Genomic DNA, 21,144 nt, shown 5'->3' on the forward strand with positions numbered 1-21,144 from the left:
ACCTCAGAAGGTTTCCCCCACCGAGCTTGTGGCAGAGGGGAGGAGAATAGGCAAGAGGCTGGCGAAATGGACTCAGCTAGCCGGCTCCCACATTATGGAGCAAGAGAGGACAATGGCTGAGGCTGCCCCACAGCTCGAGCGGCTAAGGCTGGAACTCGACGCGGCGAACAAGGAGGCTAAGAGGGCCAAGGCCGAGGCTGAAAAGGCAGTATGTGCAGAGAGAAAACTCAGGGAGGACGCTGAAAAGGAAGTCCTTGCTGAGAGAGCCAAGGCCGAGGCTGCGGCGGCTGAAGCTGCTAAGCTGCGGGAGATGCGTAACCTCGTTCAGAAGCACGCCGACCTTTACCTTACGCAGAGGAATGAATTTAGGGACCTGTTCCAGTGCCAGGGGAAGGTGGTCCGGAGTAAGGATGCTATCATCGCCCAAAGGGAGGAGGACATTGAGAGACTCCAAACCGTTCTTCTCCCTAACATGTGCGCCCAATACCGGGACCTGGCTGAAGAAGATGCCAGGGAAGTGATTGAGGAGCTCTTCCCTCTTGATGGCTCCTTTCCATGGGACAAATTCGACGAGCTGTTTGACGACAAGCTCGAAGCTAAGGAGGAAGCCGCGAAGGAAAAGGCCAAGGAGGAGGTAAGGGTGAAGAAGGAGGAAGAGGCTGCCGCGGAGAAAGCGGCCCTTGCTGAGGAGGCTAAGGCGGCCAAGGAGGAAGCCGAGAGGATGAGGGCAGCTGAGGCTGCTGAGGAAGCTGAGACTGCTGAGACAGCTTTTGGGTCGCCCATTAAGGATGATGCTGCTAACGCTGCTGATGGTAAGCAGCAACAGGCATAGGGAGACGGGCGGTCGTCACCAGGCTCACCCGGCGTCTCGGACAGCTTGAGCTGTTCGGGGGCCAACTATTAAGCCTTTCCTCCCTGCCGTCTTTTGGCGCTTAAATGATATGTTTGTAACCTTTTGCCTTTCTTTCCCTTGTATTTTGTACAACTTTGGTAGGTTGTGTTTTGGGCTTATCCTTATGGGGACGGTCGTCGTCTGCATTTCTTGTAATCTGTTGAACATTTTTAATAAGAGCTCGTTTCTTTTACCTCCGGCTTGGCCGAGGTTTTTACCCCATTTTTCTGAGTTGTCTTCTTGCGCTAGTAGTTGAGCATCTTAACTGTAAACGTTTTCACTTTGCCTCTGGCTTGGCCGAGGTCTTTTCTCGTCTTCGTCTGAGTTGTCTTCTTACGTTATTAATTGAGCGCCTCTTTTGTTTTCGCCTCGGCCTGGCCGAGGCAGTCTAAAGTGCGTATGTTAACTGTGTTTAACGTTCCCAAGATACGTTGACCGCTTTTGCGAGTATCAGCTGTGCTGGTAATGACTGCCGTGGCGTCTACATCTTGGAGTGACTGCTGCGACGTCTACCTCTTGGGGTGACTGCCGTAGCGTCTACTACTTGGGGTGACTGCGACGGTACCTGCTTCTTGATGATGACTGCCGTGGCGTCTACCACTTGGAGTGACTGCTGTGACGTCCACCTCTTGGGGTGGCTGCCGTAGCGTCTACTACTTGGGGTGACTGCGACGGTACCTGCTTCTTGATGATGACTGCCGTGGCGTCTACCACTTGGAGTGACTGCTGCGACGTCTACCTCTTGGGGTGACTGTCGTAGCGTCTACTACTTGGGGTGACTGCGACGGTGCCTGCTTCTTGATGATGACTATGGGGGGAAATGAACACTTTCATGGAAAACTTGGATGATTCTTCATTAGATATAAACATGCGTTGGGGTGCCCACAGCTGTCTTGGGCACCTCCGCCGCTATACAAAATTTTTCCCGAGATTGTCAGTGCCCTAATGGCTCATCAAAGGTGCACCCTCCATGTCTGTCTGCCGGTGTGTCGGCGAGGGATCGTCGGACCTGGGAATGTACTGTATCTGGAAGGACTCCAATTCGGCGGTGTTGGCTTTTACCCTTTCCAGGTATCTTACTATCCCGTCGTCTCGAGCCTCACACTCTCCTCTGATTTGGCTGGCCACCAACAGTGAGCATGTCTTCACCACGACGTGCTCCGCCCCAAGCAGACCCTAGCTAACTCGACTCCATTTATCACCGCCTCGTATTCGGATTCGTTGTTTGAGGTCGAGTGGGTAAGTTTCAAGGCGTGCTCAAACACGTCCCCGTTTGGGCTGGTGATAAGAATGGTAGCCTACGAGCCATTCGCCGTGGGGGACCCGTCAGTGGTTATTTCCCATACGCCGGGATGCGGCTCCTCTTGGCCGGTCGGGGTTCCTTCAACCATGCCGACGTCGGTATTCATCGGGTCACCCTCATGCTGCAAGGATGGGCTCTTCCCCTTCCCTGACCTCTTTGCCACTTTGAGGGACTGCATGTTGCACCCTCTGGCGGATATCTGGGTGTTGAACACCTCGTCCTTCTCGTCTTTGGAGACGAGCTTATGCGCTTCCCCCCGGTCCGAGACATACATCAGTGTCGGGGCCGGATTGACATTCTTGCGGCGGCCTCGCTCGAGTGACGCGGCCTATGAGGACGTTGTAGGCGGACGAGCCGTCAATGACTACGAACTCGGATAGGACATTCTTCGCCGCATTCCCTTCGCCGAACATCACCGGCGGTCCCGATCGACCCCGGGGTACCAGGCCGGCCCCGGAAAAGTCGTACAACGGATTGGTGCGGGGCTCAAGTCTTCAACCTTCAGGACCGAGGTTGAGAAAGCACTCCCCGAACATGATGTTCGTGTAGGCGCTGTGTCAATCGGGCACCTCTTGACCAGGTGGTTGGATATGTCCAAGTGGACTACAAGTGGGTCATTGTGAGGGGCGATGACTCCCTCGTAGTCCTTCTTCCCAATAGTCATGTCGGGAATGTTGGAAGCGGGGACCGCTGTTTTGGGCACAAAGTTGATGGCCTGATACGGCTCGTTCAGTGCCGTTTGTGCCCATGAGCGGACCCACCATTCTCGTTGCCCCGATGACAACATGGATCACTCCTATCCGTTCAAAGACGGATTTCTTATTTGAACCGCCGGCCTCGGTCTTTTGGCCTTTGGCGACATACTTGCCGAGGCTCCCCTTCCGGATTAGCTCTTCAATGGCATTATTCGGATGCGGCAGTTGTCGATAAGGTGACCGGTGTGGCCGTGGTATTCACGATCTTGGCTCGTGTCACCGTCTCCCTTCGGCTTGGGGGCCTTTCCCATTTTCGGCCCTCGCCCTTGCTCGGGCGAAGACCTCGGCGCGAGATACAACCGGGGGGTGTGATCACCATGCACCGCCTTTGGTGGTACGTTCCCGAACTCCCCGGCGCCCGCCGAGCTCGCTTCCGGCAGATCTATCGACCGTGACCTATTATTGTCACGGCGTCTCTCATCCGGGTTGTCCTCCCGGTGGTTCTTCTTCTTCGAGTGCCGGCCTCGCTGTGGCCTACCCAGGTCTTGTGATAGTCCTCTACCTTGATGGCTTGGTCGGCCATCTTCCTGGCGGCGTCTAAGCCCAGGCCTCCGGACTTGATGAGCTCGTTTTTAAGTCTCCCCTTGGGAGGCCTTTCATCAGCGCGAAGGCTGCCAGCTTGGGATTAATCTCTCGAATCTGTTTGAACCTTGGCATCGAACCTCTTCACATAGCTTCGTAGAGACTCGCCCCCTCTGCTCGATGGTTAGGAGGTCCGATGTCTCCACGGCCCTCCTCTTATTACAAGAGTCTTGGGCTAGGAAGGCGTCCCTTAGGTCGGCGTAAAGATACCGAGCCGTCGGGCAGCCCTTTGTACCAACTCTGAGCCATCCCATGCAAGGTCGTTGGGAAGACTCGGCACCAGACTTCATCGGGTTGTTCCCACACCGACATGTACGACTCAAAGGCCTCGGCATGGTCGGTGGGGTCGTTATCCCCTTTGTATGTGAACGCCGGCAATTTTAATTTCGTTGGCACGGCGGTGTCAAGGACATAGGCACTGAGGGGCTGTCTGACCACGTGTCGAATGACACGCGGCGATCGGCTCCTCGCATTCCTAGTCCGGCTCCTCTCCTCGTACTGGGTGGGGCTTCTCCTCCGACTATGGTAAGTCGGGCTTCTTCTCCGACTCTGACGAGTCGGACTTCTTTCACTCCTCTGAGGCAGGCCTCGTCGGTGTCGCGGCGACGTTGTCCTCCCGCGGGTGCGGGAAGAACTTAGGTCTACCACTGGCACTCTGGGCTCCTCCGGCGTCTTGACGGGGCCAGCTTCTTCCAGTGCTCCATTCAAGTCTCTTGGAGTCACATTCTGGGCCCTGGTCTCCTGGACGGGTTCCGCCGCTCTTGTCGGTGTGACAGTGTGAGCCGCGCGTGCGGCAATTATGTCCGGGAGTAGCCGGACTTTTTCTTTGCATCAACCACATGTCCCATGATGGTGACCTGGTCGGCGGGCGCGGCGTATCGGTATTATTGGCATCCGTACTCCGGTTGAATTACCCGACCGGTGGAGGGGCGTAACTCGAAGCGTGGACGGTATTATCTTGGCAGAATTCGGTTTCGTCAGTCACGAACACCTCTTGTTGTTTCGACATCTTCTTAGCTTTTTGGGTGGGTTTTTGTTTTGTTTTTTTTTTTTTGTTTGGGAATGAATGTGACTAGCTTCTAGTATCTTTCCCCACAGACGGCGCCAATTGTTCCGGGTGTAATTCCAGAGCAGTTATAAGTTACCACCCGTGCTTGTAGAATGACGTCTTTGGTTGAATCCTCCTTGCGGTCTCCTGAAACGATGAACAAACTGAGGGCTCGGCTTTGGGCCGAGCGAACTCACTCCGACGCTCAAGTCAGTAACTTAGAGAGGTAAGTTGGTGTTACTTGGCAAAGTACGTATTGTAGAGAGATAAGGAAGATATTACCAGGTGAATAGTGTTTCTTAGGTTAAATTGCCGATCCTCTACTCAATGATCAGAGTAGAGGAGTATTTATAGACTTTCACCTTTTGTCACGTAGTGGCCAAGTGGCCAAGTGGCTAGCAGGTGGAAAGACTTACTTACCCCTCGGCCGAGGGACCCATGGCAGGCCGGCGGACCCTGTTGATTCACCGCCGAGAGGTCTTGGATATGAGTTCGCGGATGTGTGCCCCGGCTGGCTGGTTGCCCCGGCCGGGACCCATCTGACAGGCCGACAGGATGCGTCGGTTAGGCTGTCCAAGCCGTTGACTTGCTGTGGATATCTTTGACCTTGCTCAATATGTTGATTGGTGCAGCGGGTGCAGAATATGCCCCATCAAACATATATGAATATGTTAGTACTGAGATATAGATTTTTTACAAGCGGTATCAAGAGCCTTGGTTGTTTGCATGCAAATCGGTTAAAAGTTTTTCCGAGTTATACGATTAACATATAAAACTTATAAATTTGTGTTATTATGATATATCACGAAAATAATTTATGCATGTTAAAGTTTCTGATCCTAAAATGTATTTAGGATATTTTGGTTAATTTACGGATTTTTATTGTTCATTTTATTTAATATTGGCATTAAAATGTGATTTTTATGATAAAAATGTCATTTTTCGACGGAAATTAGCTAAACTTCGAATTTTCAAGTGGTTTTTGGATATGTTTTCACATATATTATTTTTAGATTATCTGGAAATTTTCAGAATTTTTTGAGTTTTTATGCTCGAAATATGGATTTTTCATGATAAAAATCGGATTTAAATGAAAAATAGGTTAATATGAGAAATATTTCGAATCTGGTCATATAACTTTAGTATGTTATCACATGAAATTTTAAAATATGTGTGTAAAATAATAGGCTATAATGAAGTCTTCATGCATGATTTATGGATTTTTGATGAAAAATATCATAAATAGTGACTTAACTAGTGAAAAATTGCTAAAACATAGTTCATGACTAAGGAAGAACGTCACATGTTGCATTTTATTATCTATTTCAGATCTAAAATTTAAAAGTTGGTGAATATATATTTTTCTCATGTTTTTATGATTATAAATGTTAAATCCGATAAACCGCAACATTGTTTTTCCCGATAGTTTTCGAAATTTTTAACCTAAGTTTTTGAACATTATGAGTGTCATGGTATTTTTCCAGAATTTTCATAAGTTTAAATTTCAAATTTCAAATTTATTTGAATTTTTGGTGATTTATTTGAAGTTTATGGCATTTTATTGTAATTTTGAGTCCTTTAATGAACAATTTTAAGAAATAAAAGTTAATTATAGTCAAATGGTTAGTGGAGACTAATTTTGAGTCCTAAGATGGTTAGGGTAATTAACTTAAGCATAAATATGAATTTATGTAATTTATTGTGATTTTAAAAGGTTGAATCACGCAAATCCGTAAAAAACCGATTAATATACGATATTGGCTCCTTAAAGGCGATTTAGCATAAAATTGGGCATGTTCATACATATTATAATGCTTCATTTTATTTATGATTGTCATAATTTTATTTTATGTAATTTTGAATTATGTAATTTTACTTAGTATGGCCTTAGTTTTTAATTGGTATTACCCGAAATGTATGAGAATATCGATTCGGTTGTAATTTATTGTGATCTCATATCACCGTTTTGTAATTTAATAGATTTAATTTATTTTAATTACAAATTTATAATAGGAAATTATGTAATTTGTTATGTAATTTAATTATTCCGGAGTTCCATAAAGACGGAGTCTTTCAAGAAGGCGATACATAAAGACGGTGTTACCTCGAGATGCGTGCCTCAACCGAAGTTCAAGGGACCAATGGAGTTGGTTTCTGAATATGTAATAGTTAATTAGATTTTCTATTTTAGGAAGGTCATACTAGGATTTAATTTATGCTTTGCATTTTATTTATATGTTGCATGCATCGCTAAATCGCCATAACTAAAACATGCATCTTCTTTTAATCGAGTTTATCGACCGTGTCAATTAGAATTATCGTAGTTCACCGCTTTAGTTCACTTAAAACGTGATAGATAATAAATTGACATGACCTCTCGCTAAAATAATCAATTGAGACATAGCCTTACCAAAAAGTAGAAACCATGAAAACCTATTTCGCGAGGGAGTGCACTCGGCCCTACCGGGGTACAAACCTTGTTACGTAGGGGAAGTGGGTGATAAATGTCTATCCACCGAATTCATGTTGATGAGGGTTTCATCGGCCCTACCGTGCCCAAGTTGATGTGGATTTGGATCATGGACACATTTATTCGAAATTTGGATTGAGTTCAACGGAAGTATTGGTGACCGTAGTCGCATGTGTTCCGGGCTAAAGATAAATGTTAATGTAATTTTATCGACCAAGAGTTCTAAAAGTAGAATTGATTAAAAAGTTAATCCACCGAGTTATGTTGATAAGGGATGAATCGGCCCTACCGTGCCCAAGTTAATATGAATTTGGATCTTGGAATCATTTATCATAGTTGGGTAGAGGTCACTATGTAAATGCTTTACTTGTTATTTACAAGTATTAATAAAACGATAAATGTTAAAGTTTTCCATTATTCCGTTATCATATTGTTCTATTTCTTTACCACAATTCATATACGATATCATTTCGTTTTTTGATTCAAATCTCCATTAAAACATCGTAACTAAAGACAAATATGAATTTGCTTCTAAAACCTCAAATGAACCATTGCCAAGGATCTCTTGTAAAGAGTATAGATTAAAGTTATTCATTATCAAACAGGTTTTTGATTCCTGACTAACACATCTACTTACAATGGATTGTTTTTCATATACTTAATTGAATTAAGTATCTTGAAGCGATAAATTGTTTTGGTAATTAGATTTGTCAGAATTCGTAATTGACCAAAATAACGCAACCACTTCAATGAAAGTTTTAAGACTAAAACGAACAAATGAAGAGTAATCTTCATAAATTCAATTTTGCTTCTCAAAGCAATGACTCATTGAAATGAGTGGGAGCATTCTCTTAAACCGTTAAGAAAAGGATGAGGTTAAAGAAGTAAAGATTATAATGGAATTGATACAAGGTAATGTTAAAAGTAAAGTTGTTGAGAATAGCGATACTAAACCTATCAATCCCGACCGATAAAGTTTCCACTATCTTAAATGTTGGACACTAGAAAGGAAACTACCCCAAATTATTGAAGAATCAACAAGTTAGTTGTGGGACATCTAATGGGACCTTCTTCTTTAAATGTTTATTTGATTAAACATAAATTTTGCTAGTACTACTTCGTCAATATTAGAAACCAGTGGAGGTTTTCATCATTGTATTCGACACATGAGATGATTAGAATATGACGACTAGTAACAACAATGTCGAGAGATAGAGTAATTGTGTACTCAATCTAGTTTTTGGATTTAAAGTTGTACTTAATTGTGACTATTAAGTGCATAAACTCTAAATAAGAATATAAACTTGTTAAGATACAAAAGAGGTTTCACTTTTGTGACCCTATACACCTTAATTTGATGTATGGCTAGCCCATTATCAAGGTGATTATATTCTAAACCAAACTAGAATAATATATCATATAGATGATGTAAGACTCAAATTGGTAACCCAAGATTAAACCTTAAATTTTGGAATGATGAACACAAAGAGTTATCGAGTACTCTTGAAACCATTAGATTGTTAATGGTTTATGCGTATCTTGTATTCAACGCAAGATATCTCGTGCCTTTTGGTTGAAAAGGAGATCGAGGTTGTAAATCATTGATCCATAAGAGGTTGATCATTTTCTTTTACCAACGATTTAGGTTGACACTAATGTGTTCACTTAATAAGGTAAATAGAGAAATCTTTGAAGAAGTTCAAAAGTTCAAAGAAGCACGATTTAGTCGTGATGGGATTATCAAAGTGAAGACTTTGATATAAGCCAAAGGAAATGTGATATAGTATCACAAGATAATCTCTCTTAGCACGCGTTATGGAATAATGTGTGGTTGGATAAAGAATTCAAACGCTATTCGATATGGTTTGGACTTCAATCAATTTACCTTGAGTTACTTGATCGTTTTGGGGAATTTATCATTTTTGTCTAAATTATTTTCCACTAATCATATGAGATATGAAATGGTAATGTACCATGTTTGTAAGCTTGCACAAGAAACAAATGCTCATTTTTCCCTCTCAATTGTCACGAGTACGACGGGTTTGCGGCTCGTGAAGCTGTCTTTCTAAAATACAAGTTTATTTCTAGAAGACAGGGTGGGAGAAATTATTCAAGAGCCACAAAGAATGCCACAGAGAATGTTATGTCGCAAGAAACTGGTCTTTCTTGACTACATGAGACGTTTTGTGTAAGATGTTGTTTCTTTAAAACCTAGGAGGTTAAATTCGTCACTTGTTAAAGATGATGAATTCATGTTACTTTTAAGAAAGTAAAGAACTTACAAAGAAATTGTTTGATTCAAGTTGATTACTTCTGAAAAGTAATGAACATATGACTTACATGAGAGTATTTAAGTCACAACTCAATACAAGGCTTAGAGCCAAGAAAATCCGAAATTAAAGGCTTGATTAGTGACAAAGGGTTTTGCACTAATAAAGAGAGATTTCAAAGCAAGATTGGTTGCAAAGGGTTTTTGCACGAATTGAAATGCTTAAGTCTATTTGGATCTTCTTAGGGATTGTGTTTCATTATGAGGATATGCATACAGCATGTGAATCTAAAACCCACTTCTTCAAAAGAAGGAATGTATTCAATACATGTTATGAGTTTTATAGATTCTTACAATCCTAATATAATGTGAAACTTAAGAGAGGATCTTAAGTAAAACATCAATGAGTTGGAATCAATGTTTTGATCATGTTATAAAACTTTTCTCGATAAGTCTAGAAGTTGTGTTTATACATGGAGTTTAGTTGGAGTTACGGTAATTTTAATTAGTCTTATATGTGGATAACATATTGATCATTGCGAATGATTTAAGACTTTTGGAGTAATATAATACATCTTTAATATCTAGATTTATGTAGATAAATCCACATGATATTAACATCAATAAGAAGTCTTATGTTGATAAGATTCATGACTAGTTCAATTAAATTGAACATATTTGATTGATTCCATTTGCTTCCGCTGCTGAATCAATTAAATAGGAAATGATGTATAACACTTCATATGCTTCGAGTATGATGAATTGTTTTAAAATCGAATTTAAGTAATCTTTACCAAGTAAGCCATAAAGATTACCCTTAAGTACTTGAAGAAGCATTAAGGAAGTAAAGCAAAGTGTTTTTGATGCAATTTTGTGTAAGGGTGTTACACAAGTGACAATTGACAATTGAGATTGCGCATGGTTTCTGACAAAACCATAATCAAAACACATTAGGATGGTTAAGATACCATTGTGGCTATGTTAATTAAGAAGTAGATTTTCTAGAATCGTTCTAGGCAATAAAGAACAATGAGAGACATTTATAACGGAAATTGAGTACACTTGCAATCATGAGATGTGCAAGAGGATGAGTCCCGCACACTGTGAAAACAGTGGGAGCTATTCTTAGGCTAGAAGGCCTATGTCTTGATTGGATCTCGACACATACTCAGAAAGTTTTGTAATGCAAATGTATACATTACAAAGGAAAACGAGTATGTAGTAAGGTTGAGTAAGGTACAAGAAGTAGATAAAACCTACTAACCAAAGCCTTCTTATAGGCTAAACATGATGAGTCATGTCATTTCAATTGAATTGAAATGAACAACTACATACAAGATCAAATTAGATTATAGAACATGAAATAGTAATCAGGTATTGACTATTCATATGTAATAATCGCATTTGTCGTTCGAGTTTTTACTTTAAAAACTCCTTTTATACTTTGTTACATCCAACCGGGTTGTAGAGACAACATTGAACCCCGTTAAAGTGAACACGGATTAACATTTTATTCGCCCATAGTCACTTGTATGAGGTGACGTCTCGAAGTGACTAGAGTGTGATACGATTGATGGGAAGTTCAAGTGCCATAGAGTCATGTGACATGACTAGTCGATCACATAGGCAGACTGTTAGGAACACTTTGTCGGGCAGTGACCGCTTATAGAGTTCTGGCAAATTTATATAGCCTGGTCGTGGCGAGAGCTACTATAGTATTCTAATGAGTCGATTCTTTTGACTAAAGACTGTTTGCCTAAGATGGCACAGTTTCAGATTAACTTTGATTTGTGTTACTACGACCTTCGTAAATGGGGTCAAATGGGCATATTTTGGGTTATGATGGTTGTGGCTAGTCGAAGGGAATAAGTGCGATAGGAATTGTCCACCCCCTTGTCAGGGTTAAAACAATATCTCAGGGCCACTCGAGGAGTTATGAACTGGAAATGCGTGGCCACGCTCGGAAGGTATCTATGATAGATAAATCCTGTCAATCAGTTATTCTCCAGATCGAGGAAACCACTCTCAGTATGATCACTTGCAAGTATGACCCGAAAGACACCTTGCATTGAGTGGGAGATAGTAATAGGACAAGAGAATTGGTGACGCACACTTATCGAGGACAAGTGGGAGATTGTTGGAGTAAGTGTCCCCGACAATAATGCGATCACAATTGTCGATCATAATTGATCGCATATTTAAATCTCATACCAAGAATACGAAAGGGATGATACATTATATATATAATCAACTGGTCCACACATATCGGTAATGATTGGCTGGCTAGAGTTTGACATTACTGTCGTGCGACGGTGGTGATCAGTTGATCCCTTGAGGTCACACCTAAAGGACGAATCCCTTAATTGAAAAAGGTTAATTAATTGTATACCGATATAGATTAATTAATTCCTTAAAATTGAAAAAATTATTATTATAAGAGAGAAAATGACATCTTATTATAATGTGATTAAATGAGATTTTATTTAGTAATTTAAGAAGTTATATTACTAAAATTAATCGGTGTTTGCGAAACACGCGAGATGAGAATGATAAGTCAGTTATAATTACAAGATGTTGTGAATTATACTAACTAGTAATTAAATGACCATTTTATGAGAAAGTAATTTTATATTACTAGTCAATTTGTTAAATATGATTTATTTAATTTGTAAATGATATTTAATTTGTTAAATATGCATTTTAAATTAAAACATGACATAAGACATGTCACATGTCTCATGACATACAATTGTACAATTGACAAAAATAAAATGGACTCCATATTACACATATAAACCGAAATTGATAGGCATTGTGAGAAGTTTTGTCTTTTTCCATTTGTCTTTTTCCATTTGTCTTATTCATTTGTCCAAAATGCTTGATAGTGACATAACTATGGACAAAGGCTTACACATTTGTCTTGTGAAGACAAAAAGAAAAATAATTATGGTCTATTACCATAAGTGGCCACCGGTTTTGTGAAGGATTATTAGAGAGTTTTTCCTCTAATTTTTCATCATTCTCTTATGTTTTTCATAAAAAGTCCTTTCTCTCTCTTGTTCATCATAAAATCAAGTTTGATGAATCTAATTTATACAAATCAAATACTAATAATACTAGTAGTAGTATATGAGCATTAGTGACCAATTTTAAGGTAAACCACATTATAAATATCTAGTACATATTAGTTTGTGGTATTGAGGGATAGTTTTGGGTGCTACTAATTGGAGGGCTTCTATTTTGAAGTCGTGTATGTTCATCCATTTTGGAAAGCTCAAGAACTAACAAGAAGGAGATCTTGTTGGTGCCCATTTGACCGAAATTTATTTGGTAAGAAATTAATTTTCTTATCTCCTTTTGTTTTGGTTTGCATGCATAAGATTTAGAAATTAATTTTATGACTAAATTAATAAAAACATACTCTATATGAATATGTTAGTAATGAGATATAGATTTCTAACAGTTCTTTCTTTGCTCGCCTAGCTTCCTTACTTCTATGCGCATCTCAAAATAGTAGTCTTTAAGCTCCGACTCAACTCATCTCCTAAATGAATGCATAGGGACATGTTTTAGGCTTTATTCCGCTTCTCTTCGGTTCATTCCTGCAAATAAGACAAGAGAAACCAAAGTAGACAATTTGGAGGACATTTGTAGCTAAACACTACTAAATATGCATAAAGATGCGTGCAAATATGGTACAAAAAGTCTGTAAAATGTACGCATCAATAATCGTCCTTATCTCCCGCTTAATTAGCATCACATAAAGCACGAAGCGAATGACTGAAATGATGAAGCATAATACCATAAGAGAGAGACCCTTTTAAGTAGCGTAAGAGGTGCTTCAAAGCGAGCCAGCGAGGGAGACGAGGAGCTTGCATAAAGTGTGCATGTTTGGTACTAAAAAGGAGATACTGGGATGACTCAACAACAAATACTGGAGATTACCAACTATTGCACGGTAATCCATGAGATTAGTGATCAGGTTACTCACATCTCGACGAACAGAGCATTCAGAATTATTTGAGATAAAAAGAGACCAGCCGATTTAGAACGGACTTAATTGTAACACCCTCGTACACCAAAGTGCCTTACCAAGACCACCTAATACATGGAAGTGCTACCATCTTGGTTACCCAAGACAATATATATCAAATTGACCATAAAGAAACATACTTTAGATAAATAAGTTTAACTGATTACATCACCAAAATCCCAAAACTGTAAAGTGAAATACAAGTGTTCCAAAATATCAAAACCAACTAGAAAGAAATATAAGTTCAACAATGACACAGCGGAAGACTCTAGTGACACGTGGTGACTCGACCCCAGCTAGCCTATGCGCGTCCATCTCATACCTGCTCAAGAACTTCTCACCATATCCGAATGGATCACCACAATTTTTAAAATAATTAAACGGGGTGAGTTACTGCATAAACAATATAAGATAAACAACAACAGATACACAACCACAATCTCCAGCACCGTCATATCACCAATCATCTGACTACACACTAAAATGTGTAGCCCTGCCAGAATATCCATCACAACAGATATTCATCACCGCCAGTGGGGGACCGCAGTCGTTCCCACCTAAGCCCCGCTCATTCCCATCGAGCGAAAACCTAAGTTCCTTGATGTGCACATCCCCCTTGTGACGGGAACCACAAGGGGCGAATCAAGGGCGTGAAGCCACTCCCGCAAGTGACTCCACTCAGCGGAGGACACACCTCGCGAACCACAGACAATCAACGACAACCACTCACAATATCAATGTAAAACAATGTCAATACCAATTACGATATAATCATCATGCCAATAAACCAGACAACCATCTTATAATCATTTATACAATAACTGAGTAGGGAAACCTTACCTGAGATGAAATCACCGATCAACAATCATAAGCAGCGGATCAAAAGCGTTTCTCTACGAAATCACCTCTTATATACACATAATCACAATCTAACATCAACGACACTCCCACAATCCCCAAAATACCCAATTAGGGTTTCAACTAAAAACAATGAAACAACATAAAAACTGTACAAGGATCTTACCCACAATACGACCATCTCAACGGCGTAAAGAACACAACGATCCAATGACTCTAGCTCTTAGGATTTGATAGCAATGGGGGGATAAGAAGCTACATAACTTTTCTTTTGTGTAAATAGTTTAGAAACAGTGAAAAAGTAAAAAGGAATTGATAAAATAAATTATATAACATTCTCACGTTGCTGTCAAAACCCGGCGGAACAACCCATAAAACCGACTTACTCGATCAAGTAAGTTAGTTACTCGATCGAGTACCTCCTACTCGATCGAGTACCTATCAAACAGTACGCTGGTTTGTAACTAAAGCTCACTTACTCGACAAAGTAAGCCTTAATCGATAGAGTACCCAACAATATATATATATACATTAACACCAAGCAAGTAGGAAAAGGGACCCAAGTCTTTAAGAGAGAAAAGAGAAGCAATGTGGGCAATGGAGCGGTTTAACGACTAAAGACATGGACCAAGGACAACAATTTCATCGACGTAAACCAACAAGTAAATAGGCGACGATGACGCGTGAATAACGATGGGTCAGCTAAGAAGTCACAAAAACCATAGGACATGAGATAGGTTTTTAGTTTGGTATACCAAGCCCTAGGGGTTTGTTTAAGACCGTATATAACTTACACGCATGCAAGGGACGAATGGGATCGATGAAGTCTAGAGGTTGTTTCATGAAGAAAGACTCAGTAAGACGACCCTGTAAAAGTACATTATTGACATCTAACTGACGAAGATGTCAACCATTAGTGACAACAAGAGAAAGAAGAATATGAATAGTAGAAGGTTTCAGTACAGATAAGTCCATTTTATATAGACTTTATCTCCTTATTTTGGCTCTAATATATATGATTATTGCACTAACCTTAGTGATTTTATGAGCTAACATTATATTGTATTCTAGTTGTCTTTGCATGTTTTGTCACAGTTTGTAGGAAGTTGAGCTTTTAAAAGCTTATTCCATCACTTGTGCAAGTAACTAGAATCAAAGCTAAGTAAAAAAGCAAACATTGGACCAAGCTTGAAGTGTTACATGGATTTGCATGCATAAAGATATGGATTAAAATGAGAAATGCAAAATAAAGTCTTATATAAAGTCAAGCCCAAGATTTGAAGTCCAACTAAGGTGGAAACTTTGGATGCTTAGTGAAGCTTATGATGTCAATTGAAGAGCTTAACCGAGTGATTAAAAAAGTTATTACACACCAAACTTTGGATTCCTTGAGCATTAACTAGAGGAATTAAGAGGACCGAGCTGAAGAGCCACGACCCCGATCGGGGTTGGCATCCCCGATCAGGGTTACCTTGTCCTAAGCGTTTACGTTTCAAGTCCTAACTCCCAATAAATAGGGAGCTAGGTCCGACCTAATTAGCATCTTATTTTCATCGTACAATATCACATTTATTGTATTCTTAAGAACACAAATATTCTCTTAAGTTTTCATAGTTAGTTTACATTTACATGTTATAAACAATTTCCATTTTAATACAAGTTCTCATTTAAGTTCCATTTGGTTATTTCATTGTATTTCAAGTTCAAGTTCTATTCCTTATTCGGTAATTCTAATTTTAGTTTATTTAGTTTACATTTTTATTTTAGTTATTACATAGCTTTATCATTAGTATTTAGTTTAACGTATTTTAATTCTATCACATAGTTAATTCTCATATTCCTTAATTCACCCTTTAGTCTATATCATTTCTATAATCATGTTTAGCATTTCATACATCATAGTTTGTAGTTCACATTTCAATATGAGTAGCTAAATTTCTTTAGTCTAGGGACTAGGGAAGTCATGCAATAACTAATATATGTAAAATGATAAATTAGGTTGATATATAATATTGTCTAATTGTTTCTAACACATGTTTTTATCGTCACGATTAATCTTTGTTTAGTGGTCATATTCATCGATTAAGTTTGTTAATTCGTTCTATAAGTCGAGAGGCACGGAATCGGATTAGACTAAGCATGTGTAGTAGGACGACCTAGTCATAACGAGAGTTCTCTAGGACCCGGTCTATGGTTGACACTAATGTCGAGAGGTGGATGTCTTTAGCCTAAACAATTGTCAATGTTATTTATTCCGAGTTTAACATGAATATATATTTACAATTGCATGTGTGACCCGACTCTTCTAGACTCCTTTAATCATATATTTTTGTATCATTTTATTTGTTAATCATCAAACCAATCAATCGTTATCGACCTTGATAGAAGTCTACTCATAGCATTTCATAGCGCAATCCCCGTCTCCTTGTGTTCGACCCTTCGTACTACATTAATTTGTGTCTAGGGAAAATTATATTTGATTAGGTGTGCGACATAGCCTATCTAATTTTAGCGCCGTTGCCGGGGAGCACGGTTTTATTGCGTTTAGATTTGTTGATTTCTATCTTGTTTTCTTTTGTCTTGAGGAACACTTGTTCCTTGAGACCGTTACTTACAATTTTCTAGAGATTGTTGTCTTATACTCTGGTCTTCTCGTATTGGAGATTTGCTTTCACTGGATTCTGAGCCCGAGAACCCTTTCGTAGAAGACGACGTTTTTGGAAAGAAGTTAAAGAAGCCGCTTCTCCCGTACAAGTTGAAAGTGAAAGAAAGTCTTACTTAAAGGATCTTAAAGCTTTTGAAGAGGAGGTTTCTAGTTCATCATCTCCACCACCACCATCTTCTCCAACTAAAAGGATGGTGAAACTTTCCGATCATTCCAAGCCCACCGCGGCTGATATTACTACTACTCAAATTACCGCCCCGGAATTCGAGATCAAACCGGCTTTTACTAGCCTTGTGGAGAGAAAGAAATTTGGGGGAAGTCCTTTGGAGGATCCCAATTTGCATGTGCAAAATTTTTGTGACTATTGCTCCATGATTCGGCAAAAGAGTGTCACTCAAGCCCAAATAAGGGAAATATTTTTCCCTTTCTCTTTGAAGGACACGGCAAAGTTATGGATCAATAGCCTTGATCGCACCGCCATGGGAATCACAAATTGGAAAACATTGGCTCTTACTTTCTATCAAAAAATTTTCCACCGCAGAAAACTCAAACTTTAAGGAGCAAATCACCGGATTCCGTCAACAAGCTCTTGAGAGCTTATATAAAGCTTGGGAGAGGTACAAGGAGTTGCAAAGGCAATGCCCACATCATGGGTTGGATGCTTGGTTCCTAGCTATAACATTCTACAATGGATGTTGTGCCAATTCCCGAAGGATTCTTGATTCCGCCAACAATGGGCGGTTTGATCAAATTGACACCGATATTGCTCATGCCACGATTGAGTCCATGGCGATTCATGATGCCCAATATGTCAATTCTCGAAGTGTGCCCATCAAAGGTAAAGAAGAAGCTTCCGACACCACCGTTTTGAAAACTCAACTCTTATTACTCCAACAACAATTGGCGGACCCTGATGCTAAAGATTCTCTTCAACAACTCAATGTTGTGTCCTCTACTAGCCAAATTGTTGTTTGTGAAGGTTGCGGATGTGCGGGTCATTGCGCTGCTCTATATCAACCTACTATGGAAGAGGTGTAATACTACGGTTTTATGAGTCTCTGGGTACTCTATCGAGTGGGCCTTACTTTGTCGAGTAAGGGTGTGTTGCGTTGTAAAACAGTTTCTGACCTGTTGGGTACTCGATCGAGTAACCTTGATACTCGATCGAGTAGGAGGCACTCGATCGAGTATGTCAGCTACTCGATTGAGTAGCCGGTTTACGGGGGGATGATTTGTCGGGTTTTGTTAATAATGCGATTTAGTATATAATTACTCCCGTCACTTTCTTTAAACACTTTTACAAACCTAATTACTTTCAAAGAGAAAACAATCTACGTTCTTCGCATCAATCGCATTATTGGCAAATCCCGGAGCTTGGAAGGTCGGATTTCACCTTTCTTCATACCTTTGTGATCCTTGCGTCGAGGGTAAGATCTACGTACTGTTTTTATAGTAATTCGTTAAAGTTAGTTAAACCCTAATTTGGGGATTTGGGGGTTTTGTTGTGTTTCTTGATTGGTAATAATTGTATGATTGTATGTTAGGAGGAGGATTCGTAGAAGAAGCCTTTTGATATCAGCTATTGAGATCGTCTGACTGTGTTACTTTCCAGGTAGGGTTTCCCTACTCAGTATTTGTCCCATAATGCATTGTTGGTGTTTTGTGGTTGTTGAATATTATCGTACTCGTATAGTGATGGTTGTTGGATTTGGTTGTTGATAGTAGCTGTGATTGTTTGTATCAGTCTGTGTTCTTCAGGGCGCGTCCCTGGCTGAGTGGAGTCACTTGCGGGAGTGGCTTCACGCCCATTATTCGCTTTCTGTGGAACCCGCCACAGAAGGGATGTGCACATTAAGGAATTTGGGTTTATCGCTTGACGGAGATGAGCGGGGATTTGGTGGGTACGGCTGCGGTCCCCCACTGGCGGCGTGGAGTGACCTGTTGTGATGGGCACTCTGGCAGGGCTACATACTTTAGTGTGTAGTCAGGATTGTGGAGTTGGGATTGGAGTTCGGAGTATATCTGTGATGATTGAGCTGTTTGTTACTATGTTGTTGGTTTATATAAATTATGTGATTAGTACTGACCCCGTTTATTGTTTTTAAAAACTGTGGTGATCCATTCGGGGATGGTGAACAGTTGTTAAGCAGGTATGAGTCGAGTTACATGGGATAGCTGGGATGTGTCACCGTCAGATGATAGAGTCTTCCGCTATAGCATGATTAGTTATTAAACATTTCATTTAGTTGAGTAGACAGTTGGTTTTGAGAACATGTAACCGTATTTTTGGTATTTGGTTTTGGATTGTACTTTATTCACTAAAGTTATACTACTTAAATGCTGTTTTGTTATTGTCTTATGATTATCATTGCCTCGGGCAACCGAGATGGTAACATCTTTATACCTGAGTGGTCCTGGTAAGGCACTTGGAGTATGGGGGTGTTACAAAATGGTATCAGAGCGACGATCCTGAAACCTGTAACCAATGAATCTAATAAATATAGAGAGTCAATTAAAATGAACCCAGGGTAAAGGTTGTAGGAGCTAATGCAAAGGCTTGGGAGACGTCCTAAAGTCGCAAACTCGCCCTACAATTTTGAACCGGTCATATGGGGGGTATATGTCAAGGTCGTATGTGATGTTTGTTAGCTTGTATGTGAATGTGACGATATATGTTGTGAATTGATTGATGTTGGGAGTAGAAGATTGATATGGTGATTGAAAAGTTAGTAAGGTGTGTATATATGTTGTTTGTATAAGAAGCATGATGGTTGTTTATTATGTGGCATTTGATACCATGAAGTAGTGTAATTGTTGATCGTATGAGTAGTTGTGTAGAATTGCATGTTTAGCCATATTATAATGTTGAGTTTATAAAGTTGCATAGTATGTTGGGATATGTGAGATAACATGCGGGTAGTATATACGAGTCAGCATGACTCGATCGAGTAGGGGGTACTCGGTCGAGTAGGTGAGGTACTCGGTCGAGTGGGTCTGACTCGATCGAGTGGGTATTTGACGTTTTTACAACCAGAATCGTTTTTTTGGGCACTCGATTGAGTGGCTGTGCTACTCGGTCGAGTATGTTAGAGATCAGAAGGTCTGTTTTGGGTCTGATGTCGGGGCACTCGATCGGGTATAGTGGGCACTCGATCGAGTAGCCTCTACTCGATCGAGTAGGTTTAGGCACTCGATCGAGTGTGTTCTGGGCAGTCTGTTTTCGTGTTTTGGGGTTATAGTGCGTATGTTTATATCTACCCTTTCTTATATAGTTTCAATATGCCGCCCAAGAGAAACGCTTTGTATGCGAGAGCTGAGAACATGAACATCGACGATGTAGTTAAGATGTTGGAGCATCAAGATGCTCTTACGGAGGCCCTAAAGATAGTGGGAAAGGATAAGGAGGTCGATCACTCTAATATCAGTCTCTATATAGCGAGGTTTAACCCAAAAGAGTACAAGGAGACCGGGGAGCCTAATATTCTTGACAACTGGCATCGTGAGATGGAGAACATACTGGACCTGGTACACTTTCCTGATGAGATGAGAGTAGAACAAGCTGCGTTCTACCTGAGGGAAGCAGCTGGTGAGTGGTGGTATAAGGTGAAGGTGAGTGCTAGGGGGATGTACACGAAGCAGGGCTTACCTGGTATACCTTGGGAAGAGTTTCGGAGGGCTATGAGGAAAGAGTTTGTACCTAAGCATGTGAGGAGTAAGCTGAGGGAGGAGTTTGATGGGTTTAGGATGACATATGATATGTCAGTGGCTGAGTACTATAAGCAGTTTAATGAGAAGTCTAGGTATGCTGAGGACATGGGTTTGAGTGAGGAGAACCTAGCGCTGAGGCTTGAGAGGGAGTTCACCCCTAAGATCATGGATAAGTTACCCGTGGGAGTCCTTACCGATGTTAAGGTAGCTTATGAGAGGGTTGGGAGAGCTGAGAGGTTAGTGGAGATGGCTCAGGAGAGAGCAGTTGAGAAAAGAAAGGCTGAGAGTGAAGGTGGTGGCCAATCTAGTCACAAGAAAGGCAACCACAATCAGGCTAGAGCGTTTTCTTCTGGGTCAGGGTTGATCTTTGGGCTTCCTTTGGGCGTGGCCGTATGAGTGGTAGTGGTAGTTGGGGGATGACCTGCTCTGGCTGTGGCGGTGTAGGCCACAAGAGACATGAGTGTACGAGTTTACTTGGAGCTTTTCAGAGATCGGCTCAGGGGAGCTATTCTCAGGGGCCGGCACAGAGTTATGCAAGCAATAGACCGTCTGGGTCATGGT

The 21,144-nt window shown here is 40.9% G+C and overlaps 1 non-coding gene across 1 annotated transcript; it reads right to left on the reverse strand.

The window, feature by feature from the left end:
- Window positions 1–17,424: 17,424 nt before the first annotated feature.
- Window positions 17,425–17,531, reverse strand: LOC141645581 (small nucleolar RNA R71). Its single transcript, XR_012545059.1, has one exon. It is a non-coding gene; the product is annotated as a small nucleolar RNA R71 (small nucleolar RNA).
- Between the last annotated feature and the right edge of the window lie 3,613 nt (window positions 17,532–21,144).

The sequence above is a fragment of the Silene latifolia genome, chromosome 2 (assembly GCF_048544455.1).
Source record: "Silene latifolia isolate original U9 population chromosome 2, ASM4854445v1, whole genome shotgun sequence".
Classification (NCBI taxonomy): Eukaryota; Viridiplantae; Streptophyta; class Magnoliopsida; order Caryophyllales; family Caryophyllaceae; genus Silene; species Silene latifolia.